The 17,927-nt window shown below is 37.7% G+C and overlaps 1 long non-coding RNA gene across 2 annotated transcripts in view; it reads right to left on the bottom strand.

Moving 5' to 3' along the window:
- LOC129692543 (uncharacterized) overlaps positions 1–17,927 on the bottom strand; it is a 409,149-nt gene that overhangs the window by 77,897 nt on the left and 313,325 nt on the right. The window contains exon 3 of one of the 2 annotated variants that reach the window (XR_008722718.1): positions 8,620–8,775. The exons of the other annotated variant lie outside the window; for it this stretch is intronic. This is a non-coding gene — a long non-coding RNA (uncharacterized LOC129692543). Of the gene's footprint in view, positions 1–8,619; positions 8,776–17,927 lie in introns of those variants that run through there. 2 annotated transcript variants of the gene reach the window in all.

Genomic DNA, 17,927 nt, shown 5'->3' with positions numbered 1-17,927 from the left:
ACCTGTTGATCTCACATGAATTTTGATCTCACATAGTATCTCATGAATTTTCCAACAGCCTTAGCTCAGCAATTACCAAAGTTATCACCTGAAATATTGCTCTTATTAAGTTGCATGAGTATCATAAAACGTACACATTCCGATGGGGATGTAGCTCGCTGACAGAAAACTATCCTACCATGTGCAAGACCTTGGCTTTGATCTGCAGCACCAGAGATAAGGTGCACCAGCTGTAAGTGTGTGAGAAGATGTCAGTGAAGCTGCCAGCATCATCCAGGTCTGTATGTTTAGTGGCAGCCATCCTCTTGGTGACTGCCACCCTCGATACCTATCAGAGCAAAGGAATTTGCCAGTAAAATGATGGCTCCCTGCTGGGTTGGAAATAGTAAAATGGGTTACATGCAAATAATTTTGCTATAATGCTTCAGTAATAAATTGACAGCTTACATAATGAACCAGTAGAAAGACATTAAGTCTTTCTTAAAATGATACACAATGAAGGGACTTGGTGGAAATATTTTGATGTATTTATAAAAATGACATAATTGTATAAAAAGGTAATAAACACCAGCTTTCTTCTAAATCATTCATTGCCCCACTCCTGAAAATAAAAAGAACAATGGTAATTTTCTGATATTTGGAGATGAAAAGGAACAAAGAGCTAAGAGCTCTTAAATAATGTGATACTACAATAGTTTTATATTTGAGGCTTAAGTTAAATAATGCTTATAAAGTACTTTTAGTTGTGGCTAAATATATATCCTAAGACTCTGTAAAGTTTAACAATTATTCCTGACTTAATTCATTCTTTGTTAACAATATACAAACTTCAAGTTATAGAAATTGCACACTTTCTATAACTCAGCTTTTATTTTGCTTATTCATTTATCATGAAATGTATTAATTTAATTGCATATTTCAAATTTCAAAATCTGTAAAAACATAATGAAAGATCATTTTATATTCTAACAAGAACTAGATGGGTTACAAAAAACACTCACATGTTGACACCATTTCTAGTTATTTAAACAGCCAGAGGAAGACAGTCTTTCTATATATACAGGATACATTGACACACAGACATATACATACAAACACATACACTCACACGGACACATATACACATAGACACACACACGAGCACACATAAACACATATAGACGCACAATACGCATTTATATATTTTTCAAATTATGAACACCATATGCATTTTTCTATAATCATATGCACCATATCACTCATATTTATTGCTCTTGTTTTTAAGAAATTTCCTGGCTATTCTTGTTAATTTTCATGTGAATTATACAATCAACTTGTCTAGTGTGGTGATGGTAAAGATGTAGTATTTTTATCGGTATCGTGTTGAATTTATAAATAAGCTCAAGGAGGATTAGCATGTTAATGATGTGGTCTTTCTATCCAAGAACGTGCTAAGCCTTTCCATTTGTTCATCATTTTTGTGGTCTTCAAAAATATTTAAAATGTTTTTTTACATGTTTTATAATTTTTGCGAACGTAATCTATAAGTTTTACCTTTTATTATGTTAAAACAAATGTTTTCTCTCAGCATTCCTTTTAACTTGTTGTTTGCTGATGTAAAATATTTTTACATCTGTATGTCAGTTTCATTCCTAAATTTCAATGCTATTGTAATAAACTTCATGTATTTTCTTCATTAAAATAAATTCTTATTATTTTAAAGGTAATAAAATTTTCTCATTTTTACAATATCATTTTTTTCTCACTCTAATTGCACTGGGTAGTTCACCTATCCATAACAAATTCAGATAGTGGACATCCTTCACTTGTTTCTAACATAAAAAAAAATGGTATTTATAAATTTGATTTTGTGGTATGTGATGACTGGACATTTTTACTAACATTTTTAAAATTCAGAATGAATATTAAATTGTGAGACATATCTTGTAAGCATTTCTGAAATAATTGCATATTTTTCTTCTCTGGATATTACATATCATTATGTTGAAACATTTTGGTGGAATGATTTTCTTTGAATATAATACAGGAGCCAGATCAAAATATTATTCAAGTTTTAGAAAGAACCAATGGGATCTTGGTATAGAACAGTAATTACCCAATTGGACTGCTTTAATAACTAATAGGAAACTTGAAAATAAAAATAACATAATAAGATAAATAAACAGTAACCCACTCCCAGCATATACTTGCTGACATCAGACACTGAGAAGGTGGGAGGATGATGATGAGAGCCTGAAATCTCTGTACTTGCCAAACTGAGGCAGGAAGAATTGCATTGGCCTTTGGTATTGTTGCTATTTTCCGTTAGTATTGTGGTTAATTTTAAAGGTATTTTGGTTTTTTCCTTTTACCTGTGTTCTAAACTTTAGTTTAAGCAACAGTGGGATCTCCGACAGTTAACGAAATTGAAGAATCCCTTGTAAAGCTATCGGAACTTGCTTCACTCTGGGGGAAGGAGGGACACACAGGTCTTGCTTTCACTTGTTCTACAAAATATTCCTGATAGACAGTTAATGATTCTTCAGAATCAAGTACACATTTACCTGTGTTTCTTTAAAACAATTTTGCAGATTATCCAGCAGTCAGGAAGACTACTGATATTTTGCTTTTCTCAGATCTTATTTTTATGCTGTCTTTAATTTCATCTTGAAAAATTTAGGTAAACATTGAACTGCTGAACTTTTTGTTTCTTAACTATTTTTTTGTAATTCATTAAATAGTTTTTCTAATTCAATAAATTTTATTTCTTAAAATAAAATTTTGTTTATTTTATTGTTCCTTCTTGGCATCAGGTAGTGTTTTGTTTTGTTTTTTTTTTCCATATGAGAAGATAAGGCTATAGGTTTATTTTGAAAATTGTTTCAGCTTTATCCCATCAGCTAATAAGAAATCTGTTATTTTATCCGCTGTATTCTAAAATTTTGGTTTATATTTCCTATTTAGCTCTCAAGTTAAGACATTTTTCTCTAGCAAATTATATTTTCTATTTTCCCATAAATTGAGTTTTATTTCTTTGTGATAAGGAGAATGTATGTTTTGCTGTTTATATATCTGAGCAGATGTGTTTCCTTTGGTTGCTTAAGGCATCAACAGGTTAGAGGTTCATGGTTATTAGAAAACAATACTTGTATTTTTATGAACTAGAAGTGCCTGTTTTCCACTTTACCCCTCATATAATCATAGACTATAAAAGGTGAATAATTGTTGTTTCTATTTTTCTTCACATATCATAATTTTTCATGTTGATACTATGGCCACGAGTGCATAGAAAATTAAACAATTATATCTTCATCGCAGATTCATCGTTCAGTGTTACAAAGGTTTTTCTTGTCTTAAGTACTTCTCATGTCCTCGGTTTTTCATTGGTTGCCAATGCCATGTTTCTACCTGTCCTCGTTGTTTACATTTGGATGGCATGTTCTTGCCTATCCTTTTATAACAGGCTATTTTGTCTTATCTACCACCTAGGGATATTTGGCAAGGACTATGGACACTCTGGTTGTTCTAAGTGAAAAGGGCAAGGCTGTGCAATGAGCATCCAGTGAGAATAACCCTGGGCTACTGCTAAACATGTCAAAATGCGCAGGACAGCATCTTATCACTGTCACCCATCCAATAGACCGAAAGGCTGCAGTGGTGAGTTCAGACTCCTCTGCCCAGAATGGGTGTGCTCCACAAATGAACGCTTGAATAACCAGGCTGTTAGTTATCAGTCTGGATGACTTTCTGTGGAATCTAGCATTTGACATGGAAGAACTCCTTTCTGGTCTATATGCATAACTACCGATCTTGCATAAAGTTCTTGGGTGCAGGCTAGACAATTGCCTTGATAAATGTATTTTCCCATATTTATGTCAGATAATTTTACATTTTTGCTGCAGTTACCATTAAGATTTGGGGGCCATGATGTCTTTTTATACATTTATAGTTCTAAATATTTAAGAATGAGATTTAATGATTATAACTATACCGTAATGTACTACCTCTTGGCCTCTAATTTAGAGGTATTTATCTGATAACTTTGTATTTTGAACTCAAATCTCTCCTAGCTCCAGTCACAGCTCGAGTAGGAACTTGGGAGTTCGCTGCTGATGCCCTTGCTGAGCTCTCCCAAGTTTCTCCATTTTCTCAGTGTTTGTTCTCTAATTATTTTCTCCAGAAGGGTTGAAATAATACACCTTATTTGGGGGGTTTGAAACAGCTGTTTTTTTGACTTCATTCTACATTCATCTGTAGATTCAATTGTGTTATCCTTGAAAACTGAGGATTGCTGTGGAGAGGTTTGGAACCATCCTGATTTTTAATCCAATACAAATGTGTCAATGACTTTTTGCCTTTCGACCTCACGCCTGTACTTTTGGGAGAGAATGTATTTGGTATTATCTAAAATGGACCAAGGATTCTGGGGTGTGTGTCCCTTCAATGCATAGATTTGTTTCCTTTGAAGCAAATTCTGTCAAATGGTATCCTTAATTAATCACTGTATTACTACCAGGCCTTCTTCCATAAGGAATTCAAATAAGCATACAGGGCTCCTGCCCCTCCTACTGGAGCCCATTAGCTTTCCTCTTAGTTCATTTCCTTTGTCTTTTTTCATCTCTCTGTGCTGCTCGCAGCCGTCTCCCAGCTCTTCTGCCTTGGGAGCTGAGTCTTGCCTGCATTTCTGTGCTGGGTCATTTTCCTTCCACTTTCCCCTGAGTTCTTTCTGCTCACTTTTCATTCTTTCTGCAACACGATCATTTCCTGAATTTCTTCATTTCTTCTCTTTGGTTTGCTTTAAAAAGTAAGAATGAAGACGAATGAACCAATAGCATCCTTTGATTTACTTTTGATTCCTTGTGTCCTACTATTTCCACGTGGTGAAGGCTCTGCGATGGATGGTAGTCTTCCCTCTTTTAAAGCGGTGACTCTTTAGAGACACCTTGTATGGTTTTTTGTTGTTGTTGTTTTGTTTTACTTTTGCATTTGTGTAACCTGGAATTTTCTGGAAAACTCTAGAGGAGCCGGGTGTGTCCCTGGCCAGCTAGTATGCATGGGGAACTCTCCCTAGGTAAGAAGAGCTCCTTTCTGCCACTGGGCTTCCAAGCACAAGCTGTGCCAGCGGCCATGGCTGTCCTGAAGCCTGAGCTTGCCCAGTTTCTGACACCTCCCTATATACCATCATTATTTAAAACTTTCTTTACATACCAGAAACTTCGTCTCTCACCATGTGTCCCTGAAGCAAAGAGTAGAGTCCTGTTGAGGAGTCACAGAACCTGTGATACAGAATCCAGTTCTTGCTTTTGAACTTTCCTAGGAGGCATCTGTGCAAGTCCATTTCCTGTGGATATGCCTGAAAATATCCCATATTATGTATTCTAGCGAAACCAGACAAATACCATGGAACTTGCATTTTTCTCTTGCTGTGTTTCTTTTTCAAGGGTCTCTAAGAAGGTGAAAGAAGCACCCTGAGTTTATGGACACATGATCCTAGCAGAAATTTGTTTTCATCACCATTCTTTGAGAACTCTGTTTTTTGTTAGTACTTTATCTCTTTCTATATTTTATTTACTATCCATACTTAATAGTTTTGGATCAAATTTGCTTGCCATTCTTTCTTTCAAATTTTCCCCAACCTCTCACCCCTTTTCTCTTCCAACTTCATGCGTGTGCTCCCCGTCTCTCTCTTCTCTCTCTCAATGGAGTCAAGTTAGTGATGCTTGTAGGACCATGCACACAGAGCCTCTCAGGGCCTGCATTTCCTAAGGACACCCTCTCCCACTCCAGCAGTCATCGGCTGCCAACAGCCCCTGAGATGGAGTTTGACCCCTTCCCATCAGTGATAGTGTTCTGTTAGCTTGTTGTTGTGTGTTTGGTTCATGCAGTCACAGCTGCTGTGAGGTCAAGTGTGTAATTAACTGTCATGTATAGCTCCATATGTTTCGTTACAGACATCTACTACCACTGGCTATTTATAATCTTTGAACCACCCCTTTCACTGTGATCTCAGAACTTCAGTGGGAGGTAGTATTCAGTTGATGAGCCTCTTAAAGCTGAGCACACCACAATCTCTTACTGCCATCATGTTGACTTGAAGTAGGCTTCTGTATGAATCACAATTTACTGTAAACACAAGTTCCTCTGTTGGGGGTTGAGAGATAACCACTGGGGCAATAGTGGCATGAGTGTTACAGGAGTGGCCAAACACTTTTTCACTTGATTTAAAGCCTGCTCTGCAAGATGGAACTCATGCCTGGTATAATTAACTGGGTCAAAAGATCCATGGCTGGCTGGTCCATAGGCCTTACAGGAGAACCTATTAAACAGCTATGGTTAAAACAAAACAAAAAAAACTAAACACAGAATTTTATGTTTGATAAATGTTGGAACTGTTTCTCTGGAATCCACTCTTTTTTGAAGTGCTGTAGTTGACTCTTATCTCTCATTAATGTTAGGCGAGCACTCTGACTCTGAGCCAGTTTTCCAGGCACATCTGTGGCTATAAATGTTTGGAATAAACCAAAATTCAATTGTCATACTATCAAATCCATTTCATTTTGCTGTTTGTGTTTAATACTAAAATGACTTTTCCTATAATACTGTTGATAAATGGTAACACAGATTCCATAGAGATAGTTCTTATAGGTTCATTTTTCAGACTTAGCTTTTTAATTGATCATAAATATATTCATGTGTTGTGAAAAGTAGATAATTAAAAAATTATTTGGGACAAATTTTTGTATTAATTATAATTTTTATATTAATTATCTATAAAATTAAATACCTTTAATTAAACATTTATATGAAGCTTAATTCTATACTTAAATTGTGTTATGCCTTACCTATTTGATTTTATAACATTCTCATTTTTATTATAATGTTATGTGTTTAATATAACTTTACCACCTCATCTTCTTTACTCAAATACTACCCTTCTATATTATGATTTTTTTTTTTTACCTGAAAAGTTTTCCTCAACTTGGAGATATCCATTGTCTGTCTATGAAGGGGTATGAAGCTATAAATATAGTTTAAGTAAATATATAAAGATATACATATGATGGAAATTAGATTATATTTTGAAACACCTAGCTACTTATTTAAGTGCATAGAATATTAAAATAAAAGATAACAAGTGGTTTTGAACAGCTTTTCCTCTACCTCCCTCTATTAGCCTTCATCCAAGTCATCAAAATATTTACCTCACTTGCTACTGGTAGTTGTGAAGAGCAGAGAATTTTTTTTAATTTTTAATAAATATTGTTTTTAATCTCTGCATGTATCCTAAACTGGTTACCTAAGTTCTATCTTTTCTAAATACATCTTAATGACAGGCTGGATACCAGAGGGTATTTACCTCCTGAGTAAAGCGCTCACTGCATAAGCCTGAGGATCAGAGTTTGGTCCCCTGAACCCACATAAGTAGAAGGAGAGAGGTGACTCCACAGGGTTGTCCCATGCTCTCACTGTTGCATATGGACACCTGAACATCATACATGTATTCACATACAACAACGATAAAATAAAAGTTTAAAGAGTTAAATACCAGAGGTAAGGAGGAGCCGAAAGCTAAGGAGATGATTGGGTAAATAAAAGAAGACAAGTGAGAACTTGATGCTACCAGATCACAAAAGTATGAGATATTTTATGCATTATAACACATTATGTCCAAGATAAATGACAACAGCCATAAACCAATAGCAGGAGTCAGAAGTGCTAATGCACTGGACAGCATTTGTTGTTTGTCCAGCTCTGTGCAGGGTTCCAACAGCATTTCTTCAAATTCTTCATAACCAGTATGATATAGAAAGATTCAAGGCCTCAGCAAACTAGAATGTGGACGAGCTGAAAGTCTGCATAAAGTGGAGCCCAGTGCAGGACTCACACCTTGATCATCTGAAGTCTCTTCTCCTGGCTACCACTGTGCCTCTCTGAAAGGCTTCTCAGGTAAGACAGTATCCTGGAGAACTGCACTCTGCAAACAGAAGTGGCCTTAACTGTACTTTCCATATGTTGCCAAAGCTGCTGCAGAGCACCAGCTGTCTCCCATAATCCTCCTTTTCTTATGGGGTGTTCATGTCAGGAGACAGAGATGAAGGTATGGCAGGCAAGTCAGACAAGCCATGAGCCACCAAGTGAAAGTTCAAATACATATTAACTAGATAGTTAAACTCAGTGGCATGCTCTTGATAAGCTTGGGCTTTATCAAAAAGAAAACCACAGAACCCTGTCCACATGATGTTTATATTCCAGCCAAGGGGAAGCAGGAAAACAGCAGTAAACAGAAAAATCAGGCCATGAGTTAACCACGAAGCAGAGAAAGAACCAGAGTTGGGGAGAGCAGAAGCTCGAGAGCTCTAGAGGAGGTCTTACCAGGCGACTGCTAGGGTAGACAGCAGGAAACCTATTCAAATGCTGTGTGATTCCACATGACAGAACTTATTCCAGACTAAACTGCACTGCTGAAGTCCTACTTAACAGCTGTGTTTTATCATCATCATCATCATCAGTAATAATTAATTATTATAGGGTATCATTTATTAAGAAAATTATGACATGCCAGGCACTATAGAGGCAACAATTTTATGGACATGATTTCATTTACTTGGCTTTTGTTTTCTATTTTCTTATTTATTTTTAATTGATTCTCTGAGGTGAATTTGCTTTGCTCTTGGTAATAGGTGAGAACAGGTCCTTCCTTGGCTTGCTTTCTATGCCTTCCAGGGGGCTGCACAATGCCAGGCCTCCAGCACAGTGCACACAATGCAGAGATACTCAGAACATATTTGCTGACACCTGAAAAACAAATACAGATTCAGAGAAAAAAAAAAAAAACAGTGTGAGCACCAAAAATATGGATGGAGAAAATCAAATGGCAGGGACCTGCCTGTGTGCACAACACCAGGAAAGCCGTGGGAAGGTGAGCCAGTGGTCCTCAGCAGGAAAACAAAAGCAGACACATCAAGGAAGACTTTGCCCTCCCACTTCCCTCCTGTTGCCATTTTCTCTCCCCCCCCCATTTCTTCCTCCCCCAGGATCCTTTTACCAAGGATACTGCTTGATCGGTTCCTGAGCAGCCAGTGCTCCCTCATAATTGATAAATGGAGGTGTTTTCCAATCACCTTATAAATCACAGCATGCAAATCCTTACAGTCAGGGTGGGGAGGGGATGGGCTAGGTATAAGAAGCCTGAGTACCTTGAAAATAAAGAATCCCTCTTGCCAAATGACAAGGATAATTTCTTTTAGCATAATTGCCTGCCTAGGTATTAACCATGAAATTACAGAAGGAAAAAGAACAACAGTACCAATAACAGATATTACTATTTTTAAGGGAAGTAAACAGCACGGTGTATTCCACACCAGTTTGTGATCATTAAATTACATAACCTCTTATGCTTTAAACTGAAATAGCTTGTTTTTCCACTGTGTTTTAGTCTGTTTTCTGCCTCAGATTCTCTTGGAAGTAGGTGGAATATGAATCTCAAATTAATTTTTATTATATAAAAAGAAGAAAAAGGCGATCATATCCAAAGAATAGAAACGGCTGCAGCATCTATCACACTGAGAGACAAAGAGTTAATAAAATAGTTAATAAAATAAGAGACATCTATAATCGTTGAATTATTTTTTCATTCAACACAGTGTTCACAAGAGGGGCTTCTTTAATTTCATGGGAAGCTTTGCTAAATATTAAATATTTCCACAACTGTTTACAGCCAAAATTGTGGATTTTTGTATACAACATTCTATTGTTATGATTCTACCTAAAGAAAGCTAAATTAAAACTGATTTACTAAATAGGTTAAGGATAGCATCCTCATTCACAATTTCAACCCTATTTCATGCTTAGACAGGCAGATCTTAATTATACACAAAAGAATACAAATGTTATTATCATGATAATAATTATTTAGGAGATGTCCTCTTTTTTTAAAAAAAAAATTAAACTGGTATTGTCAGTTCTGCAGCTACATTTTTCAACAGAGTGACAGCTTTGCTCGTCACAGATATGTTCAAAGTACATATACAATATTCAAAGCTACGCAGAAGACCTGGACTGTCTGAGCTAGATACGCAGAGCCAGCATCGCACGGCACACTAATCATTATGTCCTACCCAGGCTACTACATGCAAATACAATCCTTTGTGACATTTTGTCACATATTTGGAGGATTCTGTATTCCTTATCACACCTCCATCTCCTTGTCCTCATCAACAATCAGGCATCCAGAAACCAGTGCCACCAATGGCACAGACTCCAGTTCAGCAGAGTCATAAAACGATGCCAAATTAATGAAAAGAAAATTAAAGATTGACAGGGAAGTAGCTTACCAGGCAGGGCCCAGGCAAACTGAAGTTTAAGTTTACTGCCTTGCTGAGCTGCCTGTGGCAGTTGTGAAATCTCTGTAACTCCACCCTGGATTTCTGTATCCCGAGATGTAAATACTGCATATAGTAGCCAGTACTTGTCTAATCGATCAATGAGTATAAAGGCCCTGTATTTGGAAAATCAACACTTGAGGTCAATATCTATTGTCAATGAGCCCACATATGATCAGAGGGAGAAAACATATGAAGTGTCACAGGACTAAAGAGTTGGCTACAGTACAAGCAATGTATTTTTGAACATTAATTTGCCAGAAGTGTATCTGTTGTCTGTTGCTTCAGGCTGGCATTTTAATTATTTCTGGGACAAAAGGATCAGTGATACACTGAAAATCTGTAGGGCTTCTTGTCAAATTAATAAAATAATAATGAAAGTAGTCATCTCCAACTGCAAACTGTCACAGTCTTTGAGAGGTCTGTAGTCATGTACATGGTTAAACAAACTAAAACGGTCCTGCATCGTATCTGAAATCCTAAGTGTGGTGCCATAAAATAGACTGTGTAGTGTCCATTGTATACAATGACACCCACTGTGACAAAACCCGACTATGTTTAATGACCTTTTTAAATCTTATACCTAGAGTCCATAAAAGCATTGTAATTCAGTTGTAAAACACACTTTAATAATCAAAATGCAGCTGTTAAAATAGCATTGCTCATAATTCTAACTTGAGGCAATTTTTTTTGTTTTTAATGCAGAAGAGCAGACCACAGTTTAAAATTCCTATGAGGTCACTATTGGCCATTACAGTGTTTTTTTGCAACTTAATAATAGATGTTTTAAAGTTTAAGTGCGGCCTCGGGCACTCATAAGCATTTATTACAAATCGCTGGTTGCCTCCCTTATGCAGAGAGGAATAACATTTACATACAGTAGCACGGATTAATAAGATAAAAAATTTGAAAAAGCCGTCAGTCAGGGAGTGAAAGTGGTGCTAATAAAGCCCACTATATTCTTCGGAAATATCAAGCCGTCTGTTCCAATATTTTGCCATTCCCCATGAGGTATACAAATCCAAATCAGATAAGTCTCAAGCCATGCCAGAGACACGCTGCGCCGCTCTCCAGTGGCACTCGGCTGAATCTTTTATTTATCTTCAGAGCAATTGTACATTCTAGTACACTAAAGACTGAAATAAACTGAACATCACTCATCAGAAAGTTTCATAAAACGGGGCCCTCTCCTTCCTTGTTTGCTAAACCATGATTAGCGAGAAAAATGCACTGTGAAGGATGTATCACGGCGAGGAACTGTAATAGCAGGCGTGGGACCTGTGAGCAAGGGCTAGTTAAACAGAACAGCGTCTTGCCGGGTTGAAATGACGCTCATGTGATCCAGACCTAAAGGAGAGCAGGCTGTTTTACAAAGAGGAGGCTACCACCTTCGCTCCTCCGTCCCAGGCTCAAACCCGAAGGCACCAGGGGAAGGGAATGGCAATGTGCGCCCATAATTTCACGTGATGATTAAACGACAGAGATCCTTGTTATAGAAATCACTGTGTCACTCTACCAAACTGCAGCATAACAAAACTGCACATGAAACCATCCCTGCCCCTCGGAACACTGCTAATTAAAAAGTACAGCCGCTAGTGCTGTGGTTGGGGATGGGGCTGCCGGTTGTTTCCCACCCGAGTGAACACTGATAAAAGAAATTTATTTATTTATACATAATTATTATTGTTACCCTACTGAACAGTGCTGGGGATTTAGAGAAATGAGACGCCATGGTTCTAATTTTTCTTCAAGAAGTCTGCCATATTAACTCCACTGAATAATTACTGAAAAGTAATACACTCGTGTAATATTACCTTATGCAAAATTGCATTAATCAAAAAGTGAGCCTGCTGCAATCAAGTAATTTGAGGGTGGGGGAAGGTATGCATGCATAGCATATTTTTCTCAGGGCTTATTTTCCTTGCAGCAGGGTATTACCTAATAGTTTTGTAGCAGGGATCCCAAGAAGGAAGTAAATCAGAGAGTCAAAAATAATATACAACCTAGCCCTGACACTGGCTGGGAGTGAGTGCATAGAAATGGCAAAGGAATGTCCAGCTACTGTTCTGACACCTCCTCCACTGCTCCGGCTCTGTACACAATAAAATAAATCCCGCTTGACCTCTCTAAAGAGTCAGACCATTGTTCCCCACAACCAGAAGTAAACCGAGCCGCTTAATTACACCCAGGAAGCCTTATAGAACCTGGGGCTTATGGCAGAAAATGAACAATTTCTTGTGATGGGTTTTCTTCAGAAATTAAGGCGGGGGGCGGGGGGAGCAAATGTATCTGTGGAGAAGATCATCCCAGGTGTGCATGAAAGGCGGCAGATTAGCAAGGGTTCTTGTGCATGCATAATGTCTCATAAACACGCAAGTCCTAACAGCACTAATGTGAGTGCCACCGTTTTTATAGCCTTTTGTCTTCTAAGTTTTGCGGTGGAGAGTGGAGAGGTGCCACTCAGAATACAGACTCCTGGAGCCACAAGAGGCGAGAGAGCACGCGTTAGAAATATGCATTTCGTGTCTTAATTGTGAAAAGGGCTGGGTGGCAAGGAGGCAGGTTGTGCTGCTGCTGCTGCTGCTGCTGCTGCTGTTGTGAGGATTGTTGTTTTTGCTGGATTCATCTTAGTTGCCGTGCCTGCAAAAGTGCGGTCTCTCCCACTGGCCTCTCCCGGGCTAGCAGTGAATAGTGCCCATTTTGAGATTAGGAGATTAGGTTATTCATCACTTGAGATGCTCCCTGCTGCGCTGCCACTATCCGAGCACAGCCAAATCAAAACATCTCTGGAAGGCATTTCAGAATAATTGAATGCATCATAATTTCCCTATTAATACATATCTCATATTACAGATTATGCATGAAATGTTCACATTATCTGTTACTTTTTGTTAACGTCTTGCTTCTTGCCAGTAAATTTAATACACAGAGTGAATCAGCATGCCATGATGAAGGGATAGGTTTCTGATAGCCATTTTTTAAGTTTTTTATTTTTTATTTTTTTCAGGATTCAGTAGAAAATTAAAGTAAATCGATCATTTTATAGCCCCACTGGAATGGCTACAGGGGCATGTTGCTAAGCAAATGGTAATTTAAATGTACTGTGTAATTTTTCTATGCAATTTACTGAAGGCAGATTTTATTTCTCGGTTAATATCAGATGTTCTTTATCTCTTAGTGCAAGATATATCTGTGATGGGCAAATTATTAATCTATGTTTTAATCAAATGCTACAGCCTGACAACTGGCCTTGGAGGCACTGTAGGAGTCAAATCCTGTATCCTGCCAGAAGAAGGGTACTAATAATGCTCAAATGGGGGCAGGTGATCAGTTCTCTCTTCACCTGTATAAACAGCACGCCTTAAACTCTCACAGAAAAGTGATCAAAGTAAATCTACATGAAATTTAATAAAAATGTCCATATCTCATAATAAAGGTTTATTCAGTAGTTTAGAACTGAGACTTTGGATGGCATGACAGTGATCTAACCACAAGATATCCATTTTAAAATGTTTCAGATTTTGTTCATCTTTTCAATATAATATGGAAGCACGTAATTAACTACTGAGACTATGATAAACATTTGAAAACAATTACATATTAGGCACACTGTGGACTTGTCCTCCAGGCATATTCCAATAGTAAATAATTATTTTTCTCTTTCTTTAAAAATAGGAGCTCTCCTGTATACCAGGGTGGTTTCATCTTTGTAATGAATCAAAGGTTCTATATTTTAAGACAAATAAGATTCTGAAGAGAAGGTCTGCTTGATGACATCCATCATTTTGCGAAATTAAAAAGGAAGGAGGAGGAGGAGCCATTTACCCTTCAGGTTGCTAACGTGAAGGCAGGATCCTCCTACCGCCTGTACACAGAATGTAGTATTGTCATTAATGAAAAAGTTAATGGGCCATTTTCTTATATATCAATTTACATTTTACAATTTGAGTACACAAATGATATGTACAGCAGAGAGCTGATTATTTTTGCTCAAGGAAATAGTTTTAATGTGTTTTTATGGACATCAAATGTTGTGAATAATGACGCATCCACAGAATGCAAATAGATGACAGCTCTTGGGCTGTGATCAACAGTCCTTGGATAAAAGGTCTGCTGGGACAATGATGTTCTGTGGCGGGCCTGAACAGTAAAGAATGGGAAACAAGAAGGACTCTGGGATGCTTGAAAGGTAGATCAGCAGATGGGATTTGGAGAGCGTCACTCACACACTCAGGTGTTATTCCCAGCTTTGAGAAAGAAATGTCTTTAAAGAAGAATATGACTGCGTGACAGCAGACAGCAGACAGAAAGACACCACTGATTCTGGCTGATAGAAATCAATTTCTGAAATTAGATATGGCTTACCATATAAGAAATGAATTCTAATAACAACTTTATGTGATAGTCCCAGTTGAGACTGCTTTCCCCTACCGCCCCCACTGAAAGGCAGCCACTGTCACAGTCATCCAGGAATGTCCCAGGAATACTACACAACAATGTTTTCAAGGGGATGTGAAGAAGTAGTTCTTGAAATGACTCATGCAGAGTCTCTGTTGCATAGAAGAAAGTCAGAGACCTACTCTGACAGCACAAATGCAGACCCTGGTCCGGGCTTCCAGTTTTTGGTCATGAGTATGTGTGAGCACAGGCCACTGTCATGTGATAGCCCCATAGTCATTCCTGCTCCTGTGCACCTGTACCTGGGAGGCTAACTGAGGATCTCTCTGGCTAAGACAACACACACACACACACACACACACACACACACACATACACACACACAGAGAGAGAGAGAGAGAGAGAGAGAGAGCCAACAGAATGCCAAGACATCTGAAAAGTTCCTGAAATCATCTATCTCCCACTTTAATTGGAAAAGGAAGTTCAATATTCTTCCATCCAAGAGAACACTCCTGAAAAGATAGATAGATAGATAGATAGATAGATAGATAGATAGATAGATAGATAAGATTTTATAATGAAAAGCTAGAAATGAGCCTGGATAAGGTGAGTGGCATGGGCTCTAGCATGAGACTTTTTTACAGCTAAGCATGATTTACACTGAAAGAAAAACTTTCAGGCCACACAATCATTTTAAAAAGTCATTTCACAGATATTTCTTCACTTTTTTATTTTTTTGAAATGTGTTTGGAAGAGAAAGGGGCCAGAAAGAAAAGCAAGCATGAACTGATAATAAAACCGACTATAAGCTGCATTGGGGAAAACTGAGGAAAATTAATACAGTTAAAGTTCTATTAAAACGTGCAAAAAAAAAAAAAAACCATGCGATTTTCCAATGCAGAGCACAATTAGGAAAGAATATTATTTTTTAGTACATAGGAAAGGGTGCTCCCTCTAAAGAAACACCTAATTGCTGCTCTTCATGATGAGCTGCAAGAGATGGAAGTGGAAAAGCATTGCTCCAGGAATACAGGGTTATCACTGTTTCGCTTTTCTTCCTTCTCTCCTCTTGTAAAGCAATTCATAAATGGACAAACTGGACAAGCTTATCGTGTGCGTGCCGCAGTCACTGTTCCGACCCCACCACCCAAGCATCGCCCACAAATGCTGCTTTTCGCCAGTGGCCAGCAAATGTTTCCAGGTTGCCTTCAGATGCACTGCCTAACAACATAAAATGCGACCACTACAGCCAAAGGCTCCAAAGGTTCTTTCCCCAAACACAAACAACTAGGAGCCATGGGGACCAGGGAACCCATGTGTGGGTTAGAAAATGATGATGGCTGGAATGATGGGAAAACTAAAATTTTTGTGTGCCAAAATTATTCAATTTGGAAAGGGTCCTAGAAAAGTATTTTAGCTTCCATCCTCATTCAAAGAGAAAGTCCTTCCCACACACCCTTGTTCAAAACAAAAGGACCTGTTTAACTTCCATCCCTGGCCCAGAAATCCTACTTCCACTATTATTCAAATGTTTTCCAAGGGCCAACATCAATACCTTTAGGCACACAGTGGAGAAGAAATGGTTCAGATCTGCTATCTTTAGCTGTCTTCTAGGCATGACTAAAAGCTGAAGAAAATCAACTGACCTCCTATGAATATGAACTAACAACATACCAGCTCTCTTGTAAAAGGTACAGGGGCAGAGGTGTGTGTGCCTTTTAATCCTGCCATGTAACTATGCAGGTGCGCACGCGTGCACAAGCACACACACACACACACACACACACACACGAGCTGACATTCAGTTAATAACAGTTTCCTACACAACTAAAACACTGTGGTTTCAGTGTAGGTTCCTATTTTAACTCTAAAGAGCTCTTTAGACCTTGTCAGTCCTTCTACCTGATTGTCCAGGAAATCAAAAGTGTTGTGGATCTTGAGTCTATTTTCTTAAAATTGGAGTGATACCATCCACAATTTAAATTGTAACAAAATTTGCTTTTTATATTTCTAGTCTACATAGAAAAATTTCACTCTGATGTTCTCCAGAAATTGGGAATGGTTGTCTCCAGTGGAATTATATACCACTTGGGAAAAAAATCCATCAGTCAAATGATTTAATTCCAACATTCCCTATAATGAAACATAATTAGTCTCATGTACCAAAATGGATCACTGTTAAAAAAAATATCCAATGCCCTTTCCCTATAAACCATGTTATAAAATAAACAGTTCAAATGTTATGTTACCTATTATCCCAACTCCTAGAAAATTATTTATCTTCCTCACTCCAAAATATGTTCTGGTTTCTGTACATATGCTTCCATACATTTTACTGAGAGCATTCATAACAGCATCACAGATCAAATGTCCTTCTTTGTGACTGAATGGTCTTTAAAAACACATCTTTCAATAAATAAAGATTTTTTCCATCAAAGAAGTATTACCATAATTTTGTTTTCAAAGAAGATATTTTAAATCCTCTGATACAAAATAAAGAAGTCCAGGCTAGAGGATTATTTTTCAAAGCTAACATCTTTTGCATAAATGACAGTACCCATGATCCTCCACACTCCTCACTTAACAATGAGCTGCAGGTCCTACCTGGGAGACTAAAACTTTCTTTCATTCACACTCTCAAACTATAAGAGAACCTAACCAATCAAGAAAGCACGGGGGTTATACCTGTGCCTATTCACACACCAGGAACAGGCTTTCATTGAAGAAACACTCCTCTGACAAAAGAATTATTTGTAAATCCTAAACTTCTCTTTCTGGGACTGCTCTCCAGGAGTCTGAGGCAGTACAAGAGCCAGGACCTTTTATAGGCAGGTTTTGTAGCTAAATAAAAAATACATAGAAAACATCTCACAAAAATGGACCAAATCGATAAAGCAAATAAGCGCTTCTCTTCAGCACTCAGCAGGTACAGACTTATTTTCCCACCATTTTAAAGTAAATCAGCAATCTATCTTGAAAAATAAAAAGAATATTTCACCACAAATTGACTGCATTTAATAAAATTCAAGCTCTCCTGCCCAGACAGAGAAAAATTGAAATCAATAGTCAAATTCTCCATCTCCTTTTCAATAAGAGAAACTAGCGCATAACTTTATTGTTGCCCCACGAATTACCCCGTGGATCTTTGGGTTGTGGCAAGATTCTTGC

This window comes from Psammomys obesus, unplaced genomic scaffold (assembly GCF_907164565.1).
Source record: "Psammomys obesus unplaced genomic scaffold, mPsaObe1.curated_primary_1811, whole genome shotgun sequence".
In the NCBI taxonomy this organism is placed as follows: domain Eukaryota; kingdom Metazoa; phylum Chordata; class Mammalia; order Rodentia; family Muridae; genus Psammomys; species Psammomys obesus.
Note: the sequence above shows the minus strand (reverse complement) of the source record. Positions and strands in the feature narration are given on the sequence as shown.